This window comes from Oreochromis aureus, linkage group 18 (genome assembly GCF_013358895.1).
Source record: "Oreochromis aureus strain Israel breed Guangdong linkage group 18, ZZ_aureus, whole genome shotgun sequence".
Classification (NCBI taxonomy): Eukaryota; Metazoa; Chordata; class Actinopteri; order Cichliformes; family Cichlidae; genus Oreochromis; species Oreochromis aureus.
This window is the reverse complement of record NC_052959.1, coordinates 13,955,634-13,978,646: the sequence shown is the minus strand read 5'-3', so window position 1 is coordinate 13,978,646 and position 23,013 is coordinate 13,955,634. Positions and strand designations below refer to the sequence as shown.

At 40.9% G+C, this 23,013-nt stretch overlaps 1 protein-coding gene across 1 annotated transcript in view; it reads left to right on the top strand.

The window, feature by feature from the left end:
- ece2a (endothelin converting enzyme 2a) overlaps nt 1–23,013 on the top strand; it is a 96,068-nt gene that overhangs the window by 54,018 nt on the left and 19,037 nt on the right. The gene's annotated exons all lie outside the window — the stretch shown is intronic.

The following is a 23,013-nucleotide window of genomic DNA, read 5'->3' as shown; positions in this document are numbered from 1 at the left end:
ACAAGCTGACACGCTCCGTGAATCACTCTAGCTGTTGCTATGGAGACTCTTTCATTGGATATCATCTCAGACTAACACTTTTAATTGCTAACCTTTAGTCCTGTTTAAAGAGGTAAAGACTAGTCCTTGGTTTCAATCAGTGAGGCAAGTTTACTTTAACACATCTATTTTGTAGCTGTCTTAAATGCAGCTTGTTTGCTCAAGGGCACTGAAGCAGAGATTATGCAATGCCCAGAAGTTTACTCAAGTGCAGCTGAAAATTTGGTAATTCACAAGATTGTTAATTGTGCACAGAGGCAGTGTATTAGTTAGTTGTAGATAATCTGAGTTACAACAGTCAAGCCGTTACTGTGTGCAGCAGATGTGCAAAAAGGATTTGTCAAATGCTTGAACTTGAGTGATCTGCCCTCCCTGAAAAAAATAGTCTTTGCAGTCTAGAAAATCACTCATGAGTGAGGTTTTTCTACAGTCTTATCTTGTGTAGTGTTTTTATTAGTGTAAGAGATTTAAGCAAAGTGTTTTAACTTGTGGTTGATTTCAGATTACAGGTTTAACCAGTCATCTTAAGTATGGATGGGTTTGTATTTGGTGTCTAAAAATTGATGTATTCTCATAAATTTAAGAATGTTCTAAAGACTACCCTATTCTCAAACTTATTCTATATTCTATATATTATTCTATATTTGTATCCTCAATGCCACTCTAATACACCTTCACAGTGAGTACTTTTTACTTTTATTTAAAAAAATTAAATGTTTGCACAATAAAAACGATTGCTAAATGTGTCAAATGGATATATTTTGGACAACGATTCTATTCACTGCACACTGTTCACATGTTTCGATGTATACTGTGCATGTGTTGCATGCTCAGTCTGCCTGGTATTGAGGCTGTCACAGATGTAAGTTAACAGTTACAACAGAAATGTGTCCTTCAAAGACTAGTGTGGGTCCTCGCTTATGACAGTAAGTTGTATGGAAAATTCCAGTTATTTCAGAAATGTAGTATCCAGTATGGTGGTTTACTGCATTATAATTACCTAGACCGCAACACAAGTCTTACCTGAGCATTTCTTGTTGGCTCTTTCTGGCCTCGGCTAGCTTCACAGTCTTTTTCTTCCATCAGTCAAAGAAGTGTGAGTGATATGGTCAGAGCTTCTTCATTGTTGTGCTGCATTATCAAAACAGCAGCAGAGCGTAGGTGTATGGCAAGAGTTAATGACAACTTTATTCAGCTCATCTCACACAGTCGGATGTGGCGTATCTCACAATCTGTAGACCCAATTGTTTTAGTATGCAATTAATAATTTTAAATTAATACGTGTAGCACTTCTCATCTGCATTTCTTTCAGCTTTTTCTAATCCTCCTTAGTCCTTCTACAAGTCTCTTGCTTAAACTGACAGGAGACTCCTCCTTTTCTTCTTGGTAATCTTACATAATCTAGTAGATTCCTGCATTTTTCATAGCACTCAGCCAGTGTGACAGCACTGTATACTGGGAAGGAGAGTTCTAAGAAACATGAACCTACATGGGAAACAACAAAATGACCTGTTAAATTTATAGTAATCAAATTACAGTTACTAAGCAAACAATTGCAATTAGCCTCATTACATAAGTTCATTTACAGGAAATGTTTGATGATAAGATTATCTAAAAAAAACCCACATCTGATTTTTACTGCACTACAAACTTCATAAAAATTTTAAAAAGAAGAAAGAACACAAATTAATAATTACAATATCCAGTAATATTCAGTTAAAAGCAAATCCTGCACAGAGGTGGAGGTTTGTGCTGTCAGAGTGCTTTTTGTTAGGATGGTTATTTGTGTCAGTGTGTAGGACCATAGGCTAAGGTTCATTGTTATTACATGATATTTAGTGTAAACTTTACATGTGCCTCAAGGCGCCTCAAGTAAGTATTTAAGTAACCTAACATGTAATTTACAAACAAAGTCATAAGTCATACAAATTTGCTTTTTTTTAGCATACGGGTATACTTATCCTCATGGACTGTATGTATGGTAGAGCTACATATGATTTGGTCACGCTCGAGGATTAGTGTTGTGCTCATCTCCATCCCTTTTTGTTTGTTGGCCTTTGTTCCAGATGAAAGTTCCAATATTTAGATGAAAATTTGGAGTGCTAAGCTATCAGCTACTGCGATCAAGCTTGCTTAGCAAGTCAACATAGAGTTTAGAAAGTTTGTTAAAAATAATTTTAAAATCTTCTTTGGCTGCTTCCTTTAGGGGTCACCACAGCTAATCACACCAGTCCTCTGTGTTTCTTCCGTCACTACATCCATGAACCTCTGAGGTCTTCCTGTTTTCCTCCTGTTTGGTATCTCCATCGTCAACATCCTGAGTCAACTGTCCCTGCTCCTCCCATGTCCAAACCATCTCAACCTTCCTTTCTAACCACTCAACCTGAGCTGTCCCTCTCATTTCTAATCTTGTCCATTCTCGTCACCCTCAGTAAAAATCTTAGCATCCTCAGCTCTGCCCCCTCCAGCTCAGCCTCCCGTCTTTGTGTCAGTGCTGCCGTCTCCAAACCATACATCATAGCAGGTCTCGCTACCATCTTGTTATCCTTTCAATGATGTGTGTTCATGTCTGCTCTGAACCTCACCAGTTTGTAGGAACTGACGTTTGAGATGTTTGAGATCTTTGAGGAGTTGTCACTTCTGAGATAGATTCCTTTTTATGACCCTGAGGTTGCTTCTTTTATATCTTACTTTCTAAAATCTGCACATTTTAGCCAAATGGACAATTTTCTTCTACTGGTTTAATGTGGTGGAAAACCTTGCTGTGTGCTCATTATGGCGGACAGGCTGATGTCATGACATCATCCTAAGCTGGCTTAATGCAGAGAGAGAGAGGAAGAGAGAGAGGGAGAGACATGTTCATTGACATTGATTGGTTGTTTCTGGCTCCCGCTGTGGACAGTTCTCCCCAGCTCCATTACCAGGAAGCTTGGACGGCTGCCGGGAAAACAACCCCAAAGGAACATTCGTGCTAGAGTGCACATACAACACACACACGCACACACACAGACACACAGGAGCTTTATTTCTCAGTCTTTTAAATATTTTTTCATGTTTTGTGTGCATAAATAATGCTGAATGCTCATTGTGTCCGTGCGTCTTTCAGTGCATGTGTTTCGATGTCGACATGTTTTCATTTCAGTTTGAACTTTTTGTGCCAGGATAAAGTGGATTACACCAATCCACTTTACTCTTTCTCTCTTTTTTTGCACCCTTTCTGCTTTTGTGTTAAAACAGACCAGAATGAAGTGCATGAAGTGACTTTGGAAACTCAGATTTTAGCATAAATGTAAATATCAGTCCTACAAAGTCATCCCTCCTTCTGTATTTGTGTAAAATATCGCTCTCTTCTGTCCTTTCAGCTCTCAATCTCATCTGATGCAAGTTATTTTGGACTCTGCAGCTCTGCTAAGGTTTGGGAAGTAAAAGTCCCAGCTTTGGTGAAAATCAGATATTTAAAAACCAGATTAATGTTGATAGCTAAAGTATATATATTTTTAATTTAAAAAGGTCACTGCTTGTATGTCTGTGTTTGTCTCATAAACCAAAATGTCATGACAACCCTCATGAGTCCCTTTCTCCGCATGACGCATGTGACACATTTGGAAAGTCAGAATTATTAGCATTGTATTTTGAGGAATAAATTATTGAACAACAACCATCCTACCCAAAAACTCATTTTAGCAAATATGTGATTTCTGTTGTGCTTGTATCTTGAGTTTTTATCCACAACAAATAAGAAATTACAGTGAATCTAAACTTAGGTTTATCGTTCCTGTGTGTTCACCTTTAAATAAGTTATGACTACAGAGGGGGGTAATGAATTTTGAGCTTGGCTTCTAAGAATTTTTAACTGCTTTTCACTTCATGCAGCATCTTCACCTCACATAATATCGCTCTCTTCTGTCCTTTCAGCTCTCAATCTCATCTGATGCAAGTTATTTTGGACTCTGCAGCTTTGCTAAGGTTTGGGAAGTAAAAGTCCCAGCTTTGGTGATCATTGACTCATCAGTATATTTAAAAAAACAGATTAATGTTGATAGCTAAAGTATATATATTTTTTAATTTAAAAAAGGTCACTGCTTGTATGTCTGTGTTTGTCTCACAACCCTCATGAGTCCCTTTCTCCGCCATCTTTTTTACGCATGTGTGCACACATGCGTTTGTATATGCATTTCAGAAGTGCGTGTGCATCCCAAGCTGCAGCTTTGTGCATGTGTGTGCTTGCCTGCTTGTGTGTTTTTGCGTCACTGAAAGTGGACGCAGTGTTCTTTGCATGACTCTGTGTGTGTGTGTGTGTTACTGTGCGCATATGCTCATGTTTGTCCAAGTTCTTGATGCATACCTATACCGTTTGCCCCTCCTCCATGTGTGATCGAGGCTTTTGGCCCAATGAGCCCTCTGTTCTCCAGTTCTAGCAGACGGAAAGTAGAGCAGTGGAGCACACGTGAGGGAGTGGGAGCGTGGGTGATTGCAATGCTTTTTGCGCATGTGTAGAGATTTGAGCACGGGATCAAAGACAGGGAATGTAAGTGCATATGGATGTGCTTTTTATTTATTTATTTTTTATGTTAAGTTGCATTCTGTGTGTGCTTGAGCCACTGTATAGATAAACAGAATATCTGTGTGCATGTATTTTCATACATATGCATGTACATGTGTGTGTCAGTGTGTGTGTGGGTATGTGTGAAGGGATGGACCACTGAGCCGGGGCCTCCTGGCTCTCTAGAGATTTTCACACAGCTTTGGATGATTTGTTGCACGTGTTCGGTCAGACATACACTGGCCACTCACAATAGCAGATGGCCTGACATGCACACAGAAATTCACCAAAAATATCACATAAACACAGTATATAATACATCGGTTCTTTGCCATAATCAGTGTATGTCATTTACATTTATTAGATGCATGTGCATATGTTGGTGTTTGTTCAATAATATCTGGGATTTCCAGTTATTATAATACCAGTCTGCTTAATTTAGGAGCCTTTATGATATAATTATGTGCATGTTTGCAGGTGCTTTTGATTAATAAACTTTTTTTTAACCATTTTGAAGAATTTAGTAATAAAAATGGGTTCAAGGTGTAAATATATAGATGCACTGATGGTTTCAGAATAATATAATGAAGACTTTAGATATGACATATGTATATGTGTATATATATATATGTGTGTGTGTGTGTGTGTGTGTGTGTGTGTGTGTGTATATATATATATATATATATCATTATGTCCTTTTTTCTGTCCTGATTTTACCTCAAATCGAGTCCCCATCGTGCAGTTTGTGCTCACTCTCTCTATCTGCAGATGCTCTTGTTAATCCAACGTTATGGTTTGTACCAGCTGTGACTTGGGAAACCCCCGGAGCCAGATGCAATCCCTGTGCTCCCTTTTGCACATATAGTCTTTCTCCTCTTTACTTGTCTAAACTCATGAGACTGTTTCAGACTTTCTATGCCTGTCCACGTGGAGCCTGTTTAACAGTGTGCTGACATGGTTGACAGATGCAACTGTGCTAAACAGCACTAAATGCCACAGTAGTAACTGCAAGCTTTTGGAGAGTGATTCCCAACCAAAGGTTACCCCATATGGTACTTCAGCATGGGCCAGGAGGTACAGGAAAGTCTGAGCTCAACACATGGAAAGTGGATTTGAACAAATTGGTAAACGTAATGGCTAAAGAGTAGAATATATCAGCCAGAATAAATGTTTTAATGATTAAAATAGAAAGGCGATCATCAAAAAGTAAATAAAGTAAGTAAAGTTTTCAGCAGAAAAAATAAAATGTTGTGTAAACATTATTGATACATTTAAAGTATGAACAAAAGGTTGTAAAATACTTGGCTTAAAGCATGATGAGCCATTAAATTGTTAGGTAGTTTTTTTTTTTACTATTGAAGAAACTGTTGTATTGTATTGTAGTGATTGTATGGCTAACACTAGAGATTATAAGCTAACTAGTACACTAAAATCATCAAATATTAAATTCTTAAAATATAGTGGCTAACTAAACTTGAATACAATCTTGACAGTTATTTTCTGAAAGTACGCTTAGCAGTTAAACTGTCAGCTGACAAAACTGTTACCTAAAAGCAATAAACAGGGTAACTCACTGATAAGTTAGCATAATGAAAAGAAGAGCTATCAAGCTAATTACCTGCTAAAAATAATCAATAAATGTTTGCAATGGAAATAATGGCAGAGGCATAAAAAGCAGTTATAACTGAGACATGATGAGCTGAAAGTATAGAAACAATATTGCTAAGGCCTGGTCACACATGCCTGGAGGCTGGTCGGTGACCCCTTGACAACCTCCAATCACTAGGGAAATATGTAGAGTGGTTGCTGGCTGAAATTGGTCACAAAGTAGGTGCTGCACCACCTGGTGACAGATTGCTTTGGAAGCAGATTGCCCCAGTTGCTCGCAGTTTGCATGCAAGATGCCATCGTGTCTGCAAATATTTGCCAACTACTTGATGAGCGGTAGTTACGTTAAAAAACACAAACCGGGAAAGGAGAATTTTTACCTTTAGATTAAAAGTTGTACCGCTGCAGTCAACATGTTTCAATATGTTCAACTTTTTCTCTGGAGGCAAAGGTGCATTACACTTTCACAGCTTCACTTCCACTCAGGGAGCAGTTGGCAGGTGTTTGCAGACAAGTTGCAGTCTGCCACGCAAACTACCAGTGACTACGGCAATTACAATGCTACCAACCAAAACAACTGCAAGGATTTTTTGTTTTGCAGCACCATAAACCTCTTTGTCACCAATTTCATCTATCAACACCAAACAATCAGCTAGTGTTAGTGCTAGAGGGTTGGCCTGCATAACCGGAGCTTTACAAAGGTTTGTAGTCTAGCTGACCAAGAATTGGACTACATCAAACAGAAAAGGTGATGAGCACTATTTTAATGCTCACATGTCATACATTAATGCACCATACATACAACCACTGTTTTACAGCATATACAATTGATTCTGTTTGGCAGATATTATAATCTTTAGAAGTGTGTGTCGCTGTGTGAGAAGAGAGATCTTGTAATATGAAGGTATTTTACGTAATATGTGAACAGTTTTGAGGACGTTAAAATTTAAAGAGTATTGAACAACAACATGTTGTGGCAGAACTGAAGCTCAGCGTCGGTGAAATGGCTGTGACAGTTTGGTCAAACATCTCAATAATGGCAGCAAACATATTTTCTAAGGCTGTGTAATCAAAAATGTTTTAAACACTCTGATAAAGTCAGTAAAACGTGATAGAAAATGCTAAAAACAAAACATCTGAACCACAGTGAGGAACAAGCCCAAATCACGTAAACATGCAACATGTGCACCTGCTGTTACACACACACACACACACACACACACACACACACACACACACACAGAATGTCCTGCCCAGCTCACTGTTGCCTAGACAACCAGTATCGACTACAGAGCACCGTTTCTATGGAAACAACGGATGCCTAAAGGATGAAGATCATTAATTGGAATAAGCGAATATAGGAGAGAGCGAAGAGGAAGACTGGGGACAAGGGACAGGAAAGAGTCAGAGCAGGATAATGAGAAAGTGAGGCTTGGTGGATGTGTGGTCAGAAACCCGAAAGACAATCACATGCACTTGGAAAAAAAACATTTTAGTTACTGTTTTTAACTCTTCATTCATTTGGTCTTTCTTCATCTTTCTGCTAGGACTGTGCATTTGTTTGCTTATCTCTGATAAGCACAACCAAGTAGTGAGTAAAAATAAAAAAGGGCGAGGGAGGTGGGATCCATATTTAAAATGGATGTGTGAAAAATCAATGTAGGCCACAGTGGAGAACAGCCCATGAAGGTTAGTAGAGTACAATAATCTCCCAGTGTGAGAGTCGTTTTTCATTCCTGAGCCTGTTATACTGTACTTTACTGTTCACGTACACCATATGTGCGTTTATGTCCACCCCTGTCAGCACTACTTCACTACATTCCTGCATCCTGTGAACTCTTCAGAGTCCTCAACTCAGTGTCTGGAAGATTCTTCAGTAAGGTGGGCTCTTCCTCTTATTCCCGCTGCCTCTTTTATTCTTCGAGCACAGTGTGTTAGAAGGCAGTGCAGTCAGTACAGACACTTTTATCACATGAAAGACTCAGAGAAACAGAGAAAAGTAAATAAATAAATAAAATGCTTTGTTTATACGGTACATTGCAAACAGTTTTATTCAAAGGTTCAAAGTTATTGCAGAAATTTGGGAGGTCAAAAGTGTCTCGTGTCCAAAATGATAACAAAACATTTTTCTGACCTAATCGGGCTGACAACCGATATGGATTTTGTTTTCTTGTGCATAAAATGTGTGTGTGGATGTGGGCTATTTGATATGCGAGAGGCAGGATCGTGGATGTGAGGGAAAGCATGTGTTTGCGTGTGTTGGCATGTGTTCATTTACGTGTTTGCAGAAGCATGCATCTGTGTATGTGTATCTGACTTGTTTCTGGATTGATCGAACCGAGCCAACTGTGAGACCCCCCTCCCCACCCCCACTTCCACACAGCAGATCAATCCTGCCATCGGTTGTGTCGCTTTCTCTCGTCTCCTTTTTTTCCCGTGTCTGCTGCTCGAACCTTTTACTGACCACTGAAAGCCGGTTTGAGTTGATGGCTGAGCCTTATGATCTGTTTGTTTTCGCATTCCAGTCCCATGGCGGACACACAGATCACAGCTTCTCTCTGCTCAAAGTCCAAACAACATTAAGCTGGTTCCATTTCGAGTGGCCAAAACAACCACCTCACTCTCTAGCTGATGCACCAAAGCAGACAGCGAAGGCAACAGCCTGTTGCTGTTTAAAAGACTGGATGAAAGAGGGAGAGGGCATCGATTTGAACACTTGATGTTCAACTATTTTGCCAGAAATACACACGTTTCTTGAGGTGGAGATATAAAACTCCATCAAAGTCCAGCGTTATCTATGCAGCACTTTTAGCTTGACTTTTGCTAATCATCTAGTTCCTACTGCTTCTAACATAAAATGTTGTCAGATATCCAGGTGTCCTATTTCTGCAGTAAAAAATAATTTCCTGTAGGACTTTGCGTGGTGGTGGTGGAGGAGGTGGAGTTAATTTTAATTCAGATGTTGCTCGAGGGTTCCAGGATCAGTTTCAGTAGGTGTTAAACATTTACTGAGTGAGAGAAAAAAACAACATAAAGAAAGTTTCGGAAGTTTAAATATTGAAGGAAACTAAAAAAGCAGAAACCGTTTAATCCTGACCAAACAGCCGAATATGTGATATGATGCTCCGCCTCCCTGCCCAGATTCAGTAACACAGACTTTGTGATTAACTCGTACTGTTGAGAATAAATGTCCTTCAAAGAGTTTATCTGTACCCACACGAGGCACTGCTGCAGGCGATCGTGGCTCAAGAGTTGGGAGTTCGCCTTGTAATCGGAAGGTTGCCGGTTCGAGCCCCAGTCTCGGTTGTTGTGTCTTTGGGCAAGACACTTCACCCGTTGCCTAAGAGGGCCCAGTGGCGCCAGTGTCCGAGCCTTCTGTCAGTGCGCCCCTGGGTGGCTGTGGCTACAAATCACCAGTGTGTGAATGTGTGCGTGAATGGGTGGATGACTGGTTGTGTAAAGCGCTTTGGGGTCCTTAGGGACTAGTAAGGCGCTATACAAATACAGGCCATTTACCATTTTAAACTAATGCTGGTAAAAGCGTCCAAACTAAAATGTCCCATTGATTTGCCTGACAAAAAAATCCAGGGGACAAGACACACTTCTTAATAGGAAATATGCAAAGTTTTATGCAAAGCTTCCTCAAAAAAGATCCAAAGGTCAGTGTGTTTGTAGGCATTGCTTGAGGGGCAAGCAAATTTCACTCTCTAGAAAACGACTTGATCGCAGTTCAGGGTAAAAATGTGGCGATGTGAATAGGGACTCGCAGGTGTGTAGCTCAGATTAATGGGAGAGATGGATGCTTGAAGTCCCTGAAACATTTGAATGACCAGTCTCTCTGCAGTGAGTGAACTGCTTCTCATACACAAAGAAGATGATGTTCTCTAAAACAGTCTGGATCAGGTGAAGAGTTTCAAAGATATTAAAGCTTAAATATGGAGAAAAAATAATAATTTCATCCCATGTCAGTGTGATATTCCCCAGCTATGACAGTCTGTTTAGAAAAAAACAAGTTTCTGTGTTAATACTACATCCAAAATGTGGTGGCCTTCTCTCTCTTTTTCCTAATATGAACTTTTGAAATGCTTTTCTGCTGCAAATCCAGCTCAAATCCAAATCTCTGCCTCTCAGGGACCCAGAACAACTCACAGTGCTGCTGTTTCCCCCCACAGCTTACTATTAATTTTCACAATCTATCTTTCTGTTATGCAATTGAATTTTTTTGAATTTATTCATGATTATTTGTTGACAGGCCTCATATCGCTTCAAAGAATACAACAGTTTTAAGTTGAGGAGGACTTTGAGTTAGGCAGGATAATACCCAGCATGTTCTTCCCAAAAGTAATTCACACAGATATGATTTAAAAGGACTTTTGTGTGGCTCATGCTGAGAAACAACAAATTTAACATGCATGATAACTCTGTCCTTATTAACCTATTGACCAATCACAATCCTGTTTTGTTTTTGTTTTTTTACTTCATTCTGTCATTAAGTTTCTAGCTGACAGCTGAGAGTTTTCCAGCTGCAGTGGGTTTTAAATGTATGAACTTTATGTTAGACCTCCATCAAAACACTGTTTCTGTTTTCCATCAAGTGCATAATCTTGTATGGGTGATAAACTAACAACCCATAGGTCAGCAGATTACCTCTGAAACCAATCAACACTAAGCATCTGTTAGCTTGTGTTGACAGTAATTCCTTTAGTGTCTACAGTGTCAGCTACGCCTGTTTCACCAGCTTATGATGAGCATGGAAGGGTTTTTTTTCTATATCTTTGCACGCGACTACAGTGACTGTGCATCAAAGAAATATAAGCAGTAATAGAAAACAATGTGGTTTTTTTTAAGGACGTGTTTTTGTGTGTGTAGACAGAACTCCTCGTGAGTACGTTGCTGATTTCTCATCTCCTGGCCCCGCTAATCTCGCTTTAAGCATGACCTTCTGCAGAGGTTTAAGCTAACGGCGGCTCAGCTCCTTTACAGATACTACGTAGTTCACATCACCACATCCATAAGCACTCTTTTTTCCCCCTTTTTCTTTCTTTTAAAGGTGCAGAGGAGCCTGAATTTATTTAACCCCTCTCCTTTTCTATCTCACAGCTCATCCAAGTATATGACTGTATCATAATCATATTTTCATCTCACCTTATGAAGATAAACCCATCACCTTTTGTCCTCGGCTCTCTTTAATCTCATCTGTCTTCTCCTCATCCGTCCTTTCCCCCCATCCCCCTCGTCTTTGCTGCATGGCAGATACCCTTTGCAAGCTGCCAGATGTGCAGGGATCCCTCTGCTGAACAGCCGGTCACTACTATGAAGGACACACACACACACAAATAAACCTGTTTTGGCACACACAGATGTAACTCTGTGCCCTTCAGAATCACAGCTCCAGATGTGCTGACCGACTTCTTGGCCGTATGTGCTCACATGTCTTTTGCACGGAGAGGAAGCTCAGATCCGAGCGGCTTATCTTTCCTCCTCTTTGCCGTGCCGGGCTAAACCGCTTCATGGCAATCTCCAGAAAATTTTACGTTTATTTAACTGACACCTCCCATGGTAGCAGAAGTGTGACCTGTGACAGTGAGTTATGCATCCGCAGCACGGTAGCTTCCAACAGCTTGTCAGCGGGCTTTTGACAGACGCTGAATTTCACACATACAGTATACGTGAAAAAGATGTCATGGTTTTTGGTGCGTGTCAGTGAAGTGAAGAAAAAAAAATGTAAATCAAAGTGCAGGAAGTGTCCTGATGTCTGCCATTACTCTTTGATAAAAAGGATGTGGTTGAGGAAATGTTGGGCAGCCGAACTGTGTTTGCAATTAAATGTAGTGGTCTATTTATGCTCTAAATGTTTTAAATGATGATGTGCTTCAAAGCCTCATCCACTAAAAGTTACTTCATCTTTTACTAATCTTACCAAAAGCCTGGCTTACGCTTGCACCTCATAAGATTACATCACATTTGTTGTCTTATCAAAGTTGATAAAGAGATTCTTTTTATTCAGAATAATTTGCAACTTACAGAAAATGTAGATCGCAAATAGATCATAAACATAAACTTAACATAAACAGATATTACACCTATATCTAGATCGATAAATGGCCGAATATGCCAGTTTTCTGTAAACAGGTAACAGATGCGTTCAGTACTACTCAAGTTCTTGGGTGCCGCCTCATGGGGGAGTTTGTGGGTTGGGCTTCTCATTGGACAGATGAGAAGTTGTGTAATACTCCCAATCAGTTAATTAAATCACCTCCTTCAGTACCACCACACTGAAATTATTTTAAAACTTTTATCCAGTCTTCTACAGAAAAAAACTGCATTGCCTCAGGCAATTGTGACGATGCATAAAGCACAGTTTGCCTCATCTGTTTTTCCTCTGGGTTTGGTTATCAGATATTCTTTCTTCTCGCGTCGTGTGGCCTTGTCTCCTTTTTTTTCATACCTGCTCAAAACCTTGTTCTTTTCTGCCTTGCAGGAATCGTCAGTTATGACTGAATCATACTGAGGTGATTATATAATATAAGATCAAAAGTTAATCTGTGGAGCTCGCTGGCCACTTTATTAGGTACACCTTGGTAGTAAGGAGTTACGCCCTCTTTAGAGCCTACAAGGTGCTGGAAACATTACTTGGAGATTTTGGTCCATGTTGATATGATAGCATCACACAGTTACTGCAGATTTGTCAGCTTCACATACATGATGTGAAGCTTCTGTTCAATCTCATCCCAAAGGTGCTGCATTGGATTGGGATCTGTTGATTTTGGAGGCCATCTGAGTGCAGTGAACTCTTTATCGTGTTCAAGAAGCCAGTTTATTTTGCTGGAGAAGCTGAATAATCAGGTAGTCTATGGTGTTTAAACAATCCTCATTTGGTGTCCAAAGTGTGCCGGGAAAATATCCCCCACACCATTACATCACCAGCAGCAGCTCGAATTGTTGATGCAAGGCAGGATGGATCCATGCTTTCATGTTGTTTATGCCAAATTCAGACCCTACCATCTGAATGTGGCAGCAGAAACTGAGACTCATCAGATCGGGCAGTGTTTTTCCAACCTTCTGTTGTCCAGTTTTTTTTAGTCTCAGTTTCCTGTTCAAAGCTGAGAGGAGTGGCACCTGGTGTGGTCTTCTGCTGCTACTGTAGCCCCTCTGCTTCAAGGATCAAAGTGTTGTGCATTGATAGATGCCCTTTTTTTCCTTTGTTGTAACCAGGGGTCATTTGCATTACTGTTGCTTTGCTATTAGATTGATCAGCAGTTTCTGAAATACTTAGACCAGCCTGTCTCGCACCAACAACCACACCACATTTTAACATTCAAAGTCACTTAAAGCACTTTCCTCCACTGTTCTTCACTGGGAATTCACAAAACCTCCCGTTGCTCACAGAGACTAAGTCAACTAGTTAGTGGGTTGCTAAAGGGAAGTGATGTATGAAGCTCACTGCTATAAGCAGGAATCTGAAGTTGAAGATGGGATCCACCAGATCCAAAGGTTTTTAATAAACATGGCTGCTTTCAGGTAAGGGCTTAAAAGGCCGCAAACAGCAGCCTAAAAAAACTAGAAACAACAATAAATAGCTAGCCTTCCAAGTCTGCACCTCTAAATCCCATTAACCTAACCCCACTGACTGCATGTCTGTGGACTGTGTGAGGAATTCGGAGTACCTGGCGATAACCCACACAGTCACGGGAGAACAAGCAAAACCCACACAGAAAGACCCCAGCTAGATGGAGTCGAACTCAGGACCTTCTGGCTGTGAGGCGGCCCGCTGGTTCAACAGAAGAGAGATCTGAGAGCTGAAGGCTCTACCTCCCATTTTACTTTTAAATATCTTAGGAACCACAAGGAAGCCAGCAGTCTAAGAGTGAAGAGCTCTATTGCGATGATACGGTACTTAAAGATCTGATCAGGCCTGATTATTCAAGACCTTGTATGTGAGGAGAAGGATTTTGAATTCAGTTCAATTAAAAAGCTGTGCCTCATTCGGCTTTATCTGTACAAAATGACATCAGGTGACTCTTTGAGCACTTGTTGCATCCCAACTTGTTTGGAAGTGAAACATCACACAAAAGAAAGCATCCAGAATCCAAAATGTGAAATTTGCCATTTTTTTCAGGTTGTTTTTTTCAGGTTGTGCATATAATTAATAATGTAACTATAGTTTCAGAAGCCATGTGCTTTATTATTAGGTTAAAAAAAATCAAATTAGTTTCATTGTTGTCTTTGTGTTTGCTAAAATCCAGTTTCAAATGGTGATGCTTTCACTGGGCAAACACAGAAACCCTGAAGCACAGTTATTGGATCCTAACATTTGTATGTCTCGCTTAAAACATGAATGTTATAAATCTTCAGCAATTAAAAAAAAAAAGCATCACGCACGCTTTTACCGTCTCTCCATGCTGCAGCTGTGTGTGCATAAAGTTAATTATTCATTTTCTGTTTGCATATCTTTGCTATCAGCTTTGTTGATATTCCAGGCACTGTGTGTGTGTTTGTGTAACAGCTGTATTGTCGAAAGTCTGACTGAAGTTTTTGGTGCAGTTTGTCAGAGCGATTCACTGAATAAGCCTCAGACTTCATGAATAAGCGGCAATCTGCATGTGTGAGTGCGCATGAATCCATCTGTCCTATAGTGCTGCCTGCCAGTTGCTGCCCATATTGTCTGTCACTGACTGTAGTACACAACACGCTCCAAGGCTCTTTATGTGACAGTGAAATAAACTAACCCGGCGGGATGTGGTCCAGCTTCAGCTGTGGGAAAGATTAGAGAGCTAGATGGAGATGAGGAGTGGGTAGTGCGTGCGTGAGGAGATGTTACGGGAAATCAAATGTAGTTCAACGGTAGTATGGTGTGTAATTTCTGGGAAACAGGCTTCCGCGTGGACATCTGCAAATTAGTGCATTAGGCTCGGATTTACCTGGAGGCAGCTTGTTCTGTCTCTTTGTTTTTTCTCAGTAGCAAACAAATTATGCTGTTTGCGTCTTTCCTGTCTTACTCTTCTTGCTCATGAGGCTATGTCAAACGGCCTTCAGCATGATTTATGCAAGCCCCTGTTGTGATTTGACACCTCATCCTCGCTTAAAAACAAGCATGTAAGCACACAAACTCACTGTGTTGACCTTAAAGCATCAGAAGTACAAGACCGACGCTTTCCGTAAGCTAATTGTGATTCTCACGTGAACCCAACGCAACACTCGGATGTCGTCAGAGACAAATGAGTCGAGGTCAAAATGTTCTTAACTCTTGTGTTTGGTTGTAGTCCCAGCCGTCTCACTCGTTATGTAATGTTTGCTGTGCACAGCCGTCAGTGAGATGAATGCCAATGAAGCTTCTCTCTTCTTCTCCACAGTAGCATCATGTTTATTAAACCAACTTCACTTTATAAGCTAAGCAGAGGACAAGGTTTTGAATTATGGGGTGAAGCTCAGCTCACAGTCGGGTTGTGCCAGAGCTCAGGAAGCTCTTCAGATGTAAGATTGTGCCGAATTTGATTCTCTTCACTTTATTTTCTTTCCTTTTCTGTGTGTTTTCTCACCCCCCCTCCCTGCTCCCTCGCTCTCTCTCTCCCGGTTTCTGCCTCCTTCCTTTCCATCCTCACCTCCCTCACTCTGCCTCTTGTTCACCCGACTCCTGATTCTGTTCCAGGGCCTGTTTCCATAGCAACAGGTTACCATGGAAACTAGGTGACAGTGCTGCGCATCCCATCCTGCTATCGCCAGGCGAGAGGTGTTCGAAGAGGGAAAGTTTGTTTTTCTTTCTATTTTTCTTGTCAAGATGAAAAGACGAAACTTTTCTCGGGTGCTTTTTTCTTTAAATGAACTCGTGCATCTTTTCTCCTGCCGTGACCCCGAAGTTGTCTCCCCCTTTTTGCTACCGTGAAGGATCTTCCAATTCCTTAATTGCGTCTAAAGTAGTCGAGGAGAGACAAGGCTTTTGGAGGGGGTTAGAAATAATGAAACATGGGTGTGTTCTACACAAAAATCTTTAGTTTCTGTAGAGAATTTCTAAAGTACCTTTAGAATGTATGTATTTGTAGGTTCATCATCATCTACTGTTTAAATTTCTTGTATAGATTTATATAAAGAGGAATTATATATATTAAGAGCTCTTGTTCAGCTGCTCATTAATGCAAATATCTAATCAGTTGATCAGACAGCAGAAGCTCAGTGCATTTAAAATTCCATTTTTAAAATTAAATTACACTTGAACCTTCCTCTTATCTCTTCCTGGCATCCCACTCTCCATTCCACACTGAGACAAGGGGGAAAACATATGAGTGAAGGAAGCAAGGAGACATGTTAGCTCATTGAAAATCATCATCGGTTTGGTTTTAACTTGCAGAGGAAACTGTAACCGTGAATAAAAGTATGTCCTGTGTCCATTCACCATACAAATCCATGCACTTTAAATCAGCGTTCACAGTGTATTGCCGTGTATCGTTTTAAACACCCATATTAACTTTCTCCGTATGTTTACATGTTAAAGATTGGACTTCAAATCAGAAGGATCGCCATGACTACTAGAACATGACTAGTTTTACTTGAGTAAAAAAGCGATTTAAATGATCGAAGCTGTTTCCATCAGGTTTGCCTGACCTGTGAAGCGTCTATAGAGCCCTGCTTACATTTTACAGATGCACATGTTCTGTGATATTTTCATTCACTCCTCCCTCCTCTGACTCTCCACACCATCTGAAGAAATGTTGACTTTTATGTTCCCTGGGATTGTGTACAGAGAGATATCCAAGGGCTTGAAATAACTGTACCACTTGACAAATGATGCAATTATACAGAAACAGCAATAAAGTGGACTTGGCTTTTATGTTGCTTCAAATTTAGAAATAGACAAGAAGAAAGAGATAACAGCAGAGTGCTCAGGAGCTGCTCACGTGTAAAGGGAGGGAGGGTGGTGGTGGTGGTGGTGGGGCATGTTTTGCTGTCTTATATTTTCAGAGCAGTTAATATTGCTGCAAAGTGCCTCCACTTGCGTAAAACCCGTTGGGACTACTGTATGTGGTCACTTTTGTTCTTACTCGTACTGTATGGATGTGAAAATGTAGGTTTTGTTTTGGACGCAGCTCGGCAGTGTAAGCAGTGTCCCTTTCTATTGTGGCTTTTGTTTGCTGCCAGATTGTCGCTCCAGTTCTTAATTATGAAAAACAACACCCTGGAGCCACGTTAAATTTTCACAAAACAATCAGAGCTCGATCAGATGGAGGGAGATGGAAAGACAGAGAGAGGGACTGAAAGCGGACTGACAGATAAGGAGAGAGCAAACAAACAGAAGGTACGACAGAGTGACGGAGCGACCCTGTTAAGCCTGCTGCTGAGGTGGTATCAGACCCTGCTACTACCAGTAAATGCAATTTTATGCTGCTGCATTTAGATGTAGTACACGCTGCTGTGCACAAATGAGTCAGTGGCTGAGAATATTTAAGCCACCCCAAAAAAACCTTGCATACTGAATAGCAGCATAGCTGTGTGGCATAAAAGGGAAGCTTTTTGTCCCCTCTCTAATGCTGTAGCTGACCTGGTTTGCAGCACGTGACTAGAGGCTGCTGTAGCAGTCTACAAACTGCCTGCAGGATCGAATGATGGCACAAAAATAGCACCCAAATAATAGCAACAGTTCACCAGTACATGTGCAAGTCAGTACACTATTGAGTATCTGTTGAATTGGATGTGACATTTTAAGGTTGGGTAAAACAGCTCACAGCACTGAGCGTTTGATTGCTTGCTGTGTGTGTGGGGTCTTTTTTTTTTAACTGGGTGGGCTAAAAACAGCAAAAGAGAACGAGGTGTATTTTATTTTTCAAGGTTTTTTTTTGTTTTTGTTTTTGTTTTTAACATACTGTGCTTTAAAAATATATTTATCTTTGTAGGCTTTGATGTGTAGTGCTACTCGCTACAGCTTTGATGCCAGTGGCAAGATGCAAAGGGATTTGTTAAGTCCCCTTTGGGATTAGCTCTGGGAATGGCACTCTGATGTTGTTTGTCATCACAATCCATAGAAATCAAGTTAACATGCAACTGTGAAATTATGCAGTCAATGAAACTCGAGGCACATTTCACGATGTCCTGCTCCTGTCAGCTGATTTTCACTTAATTTTGATACATATCCTGTTAACTCTGATGTATGTGTATATTTTAGACTGCTGTTGCTCATTATGCAAACGAAGCCATGCCATTTATTTACCTTCTTGAACAGCATAGATTTACTGGTGAGTTATTGTCTGGATTTTAGTTTTAAGCCACATATTGATATTATCAACACTAACTTGAGACTAAAGAACAAAAGGTAAAGTGGTAAAGTAAAAGGAACTTAGGGATAAACAAAAAAGCAGTGCACAGTGTGCCAGGAAAACCCAGTGACCTCACAAAATCCAAAGGTCTACAAGAGAAAATCCAAACAATGAAAATCAGCAGGTGAAACCCAAGGGAAGACACAAGAACAAGGGGGCAGGTGAGGCAATGACCCAACAAAGACTGAGGGAAAACATGCAGCCTGTATAGGAACTAGGAAAGGGCTAATAAGCAAACAGCACAGGCCAGACTGCATTAGTTAAAAGTAGATTATTTCCATCTGCGGTCATTACTGATGATTGGTGGCCCTGTTATGACGTCTCTGGCCTCAGCTCTTTGAGGTTGGTGGGACTCTGACGGTGCTTTGTCTCATCTTATCTTTTATCACTGTTCTTTACAGTCTATTGCTGTTTCACATCACTGCTGGTTGAACCTAAACATCTTCAGGTCCTCCTTGCAAAGTCTTTCCAGTGCTTTTTGGGGTGCTCTCGTGACCTCGTTCCCTGTGCCAGTTCTCTGACTAGCAGCTGCTTTGGGAATCTGTCATAATCCATCCAACAGACATAACCCAGCCGGCGTAATCGGTTGGTCCTACCCATGGTGTCAATGTTGGCGAACCCATCTGCAGGAATTTATATTTATCAACTGTTCTGGGACCTCCCTGCCCTTTCACATCCATACAGTGAAAGCCAGAGACTGAGAGAGCAAAAGCAAAACAGCCAGACAGAGCAGAGAAGACGGCAGTGACAACAATAACTAAGTCAGTGACTGTGGTGTATGTGGATTGCAAAGCGGCTTGCAGCAATATGTACAGGTTAAGGCAGCCTCAGTGCTGTGCCATATATGAGATTTACCCGTTGTGCATACAGAAGGCCATCAGCTGAGCCATCAGCTGTAGTCAGCTGGCACTGATTTGATCAGTTTCTTTGCTGGGATTGCAATATAGGTTGACCTCTTCTTGAACTAATGCTGTGCTTGATGATGAGGTATAGTACAACAACAGCCAGGAACATAGGGACAAAGTAAAAACTAAGGATCATGTCAGAAATGATTGTACAACAACAACTTTGGTGCAAAGTTGTATCCATGCTGCCTGAATTTTAGCCTACATCCAAACATCTGTCTTGAGACCTCAGATGCAGCTTCAGTGTCAAGTGCCTCTCAGGCAAAGGCTCATGAGTGGAGTGCAGCATTTCACCACAAAACCGCAATATTTCATAATGAGCTGCATTTAAAGCTGTGACTCCCGTCCTATTTTAACTTTATTCAAACTTCAGGTAAAATAAGTATAGTGAACACGGCCGTAATAAGCCGTCAGCTGCGCTGCACAGAAAGGGTTTTTAGCAGAATAGAAATTCAGGTCACATCTCAGCAGTTTGCTTTGACTTTCCAACAGCACACACCCGCTTTCCAGTTGAAGGGTATGAAATATGAGTCATTGCGCTATGTGCATGATTAGATAATGATTATTGCCTCAAGTTTCTGTTTTATGTCATTTTACTCGCTCTCTTCAAAACTGAACACCGGGAGGTGTTAACGACTGAATGTTTTGATATGTATCACACACAAATTGATTTACACCTTGTGTTCATGATTCAGTTTGGTTTTTAATGCAATATTATGTCTGTATATGATTATGGCTGAAATATGGGTCATCACTATCTTTCAGTAACTATTTCTAATTCTATTGTAGACATTTGATAGTCACCTAAATGCCAAGGCAGGCTGTTCAAGCTTTCAAAACGAATAGTTTTTGGCATTTTGCATTTACCTGGCAGCCACAGTGAGACAGTAAAGTTGGGAGAGGTTGGCTCCATATGGGCTAGAAGTGAGTCAGTGGTGACTTTGGGATTCACAAACGATTTGAGCCACCCTCTGTCAGGTAAAAGCACCAACCCATCACTTCAAATTGCCTCCAAGACCACATTAATTGAAAGGTTATCATGTCGTTGCCCACCCCAGCTTTAAGGTTTATCTCATTGACTGTCTATACTTCTATATAAACTAGTTTGTTTACATGTCTGAGGCTGTAATGTGCTGACAGATAGCATGTGGGTATCTGTCAGAGAATTTCCCAGCACTTCAGTATCTGAAAACTAATAATTAAAAATCTGGTGACTGCTAGTCACTAATTTTCACCATACACTGTCATATCTGATGCTGCTGTACAACAGTTGGGGAATTCCTCTGGCTGTTACACTTGGATTAAAGCCTCATTGTCGGTGACTCAGTCCCACTCCACTCACTTCAACATCAGCTCCTACAGCGACTGCCACTCTACTCACTGTGGGAGTCCAGTCCAACGATATGGAAGGAGAAAACACAAGCAACAGCCAGCAGTCAGTCAATCATCGCGGGTTTGCCACTCCACCCTGCTAAGTGCTTCACCTATACTTCACACATTGCTCAACTGCTCTTGGCAGGATGCGGTATTAATAACAATCCCATGTGTCTTTACTGACACCAAAGGGTGTGTTTTGAAAGCAGCTGCCCAGACTGCTGCGCTATATGCTTTGGCATTGCCAACAGTGCCATCACTCTGAGTTGTCACAGTGATGCCAACTCTCCTTTGGAGCCATTTACCCTCCAGTAAATGTTGTTTGCCTCAGGGCAGGCTGTTCCCAGACTCCCTCATTGGCCACTTGCCGGGTACATTATATCTCACTTCAGCAGTGTTGTTTTAGGGATAGGACCTTTTACTTGTTACATCTATTATGTGGTGCTGTTTGTATTGTAAAGACCCAACATGTTATTTTTCAGTGTTTTAGTCGGATTCAGGAAAATCCGAGCAAGGACATCATCAAGAGCAAACAGCCTTTCCAGTATATCCAGTGTTTTTTACTTTCCAAGGGACTCGGGAGTACAGCCACTACAACTCCAAAACAGCAAAGTTGAGGTGGTTTGGGCATCTGACTAGGATGCCTCATAGACACCTTCTGTGTGTCTAGGAGGTATTTCTGGCATGTCCTATTCAGAGGAGGCCTCTGGGCCGACCCAGGACTCTCTGCAGAGATTATGTGTCTCAGCTGGTTTAGGACCGACTCTGTGTTCCCCCTGGATGAGCTGGAATGGGTGGCCGGGGTGAGGGAAGTCCAGGCTTCTCTGCTCAGACTTCTGCCCCCATGACCCGAACCTAGGTACGCAAAAGAAAACGGATGGTTATTACTTTTACTTCACTGTCTCCAAATATCAATAAGAAAATAACTCGACTACGAGAGGAAAAAACAGCCTCACATGCCCAGGGGTTTGGCCTGGTGAAATTTACCCCCTTAGCGATGCTGGCGATTTCTCCTTGTTTGGCCTGTGCCAGTAATGCTTTCAGCATCAATCACCAGTTTCTTATAAACCTAATGCAGTTCTTATCAGAGGTTTAATCCTTTATGAATGTGCTACATGTGAGTATTTATCTTTTTGCATCGCTAATAAACCACAAAAATTTAAAGAACAGATGAAGTTTGACAGATTTGAAAGATTCATAGAAAATACACAAAGACAAGATAAAGAAAATCAGTTTTATTATTTTTTATTTTGCATGTTAATGTAGAAGTTTTGAAGCTGTAAGAAACATAAAAGGGTAAGAAGAAGGAGAAGAGTTTGGACTTTGCTGCTGAGTCACACATATCTGGAGAAACAGCAAAATCTATAACAGAAACTAGAACCGAAAGAAATTCTCTGGACTCCTTATACCAGTGAAACAATAAGAGGTTACGTTATCTGGTCCCAACACTACTGAACTAATGAAAAAAGTGAGGGAGATGTTGGTCACTACTACAGTGTGGACACGGTTCAGTGAATAAGCCTAATCAGAAAATGAGAAAATGCCTGTGTTATGGGATTATAGGGGCATTATTGTCAGACTCTTCTACGGTACACTTAAAAAGAGACAGTTACAGTAACACATACAGTACGCAGCTATTAATTCTGCAGCAGGATCATGTATTTGATACTTGGATGTCAGACTACATAAAAAGACAGAAGGAGGATCTCTACCTACACTTCAACACTTAAATCTCATCCTCTTTCTCTTTGTGGTCTACAATCCCAGCCACCACTTTCTTCTTCTCTCTCTCTGTAGTCATCGCTGCGTTAATGCATTTGCAGTTACTCCTCTCACATACCGAACATTCACGCAACACTGAGCGCGAACCTGTCGCCAGTTCCTCCCTGCAGCTATGACTGCCTGGCTGTGAAGAGCTAACACTTGTCTTGTGTTCTTGCTGTATAATGAGACAGTCAGGGCACAGTTAAAGAACAGTTTTATGCTTTAGAACTTAATGAGGCTCCGCCTGGTTTTGTATGAACAGCTGCTACGTCACAAAAGAAATAAAAGCAGTAATATTTTATGGTGGGTCCAGGGAGATCTGGGAGGTAATTGCAATGTTTTCTAGATCTTTATCCAAGAATTTAGATGGAGAATATTCTCTCATAGTGTCCGTAGTGTTGAGTGTGAACCATTTGTTGAATGAGAACCACACTGAGACTAGGGTTCGTAAGGGTTTGGGTCTGTTTCCTTACCT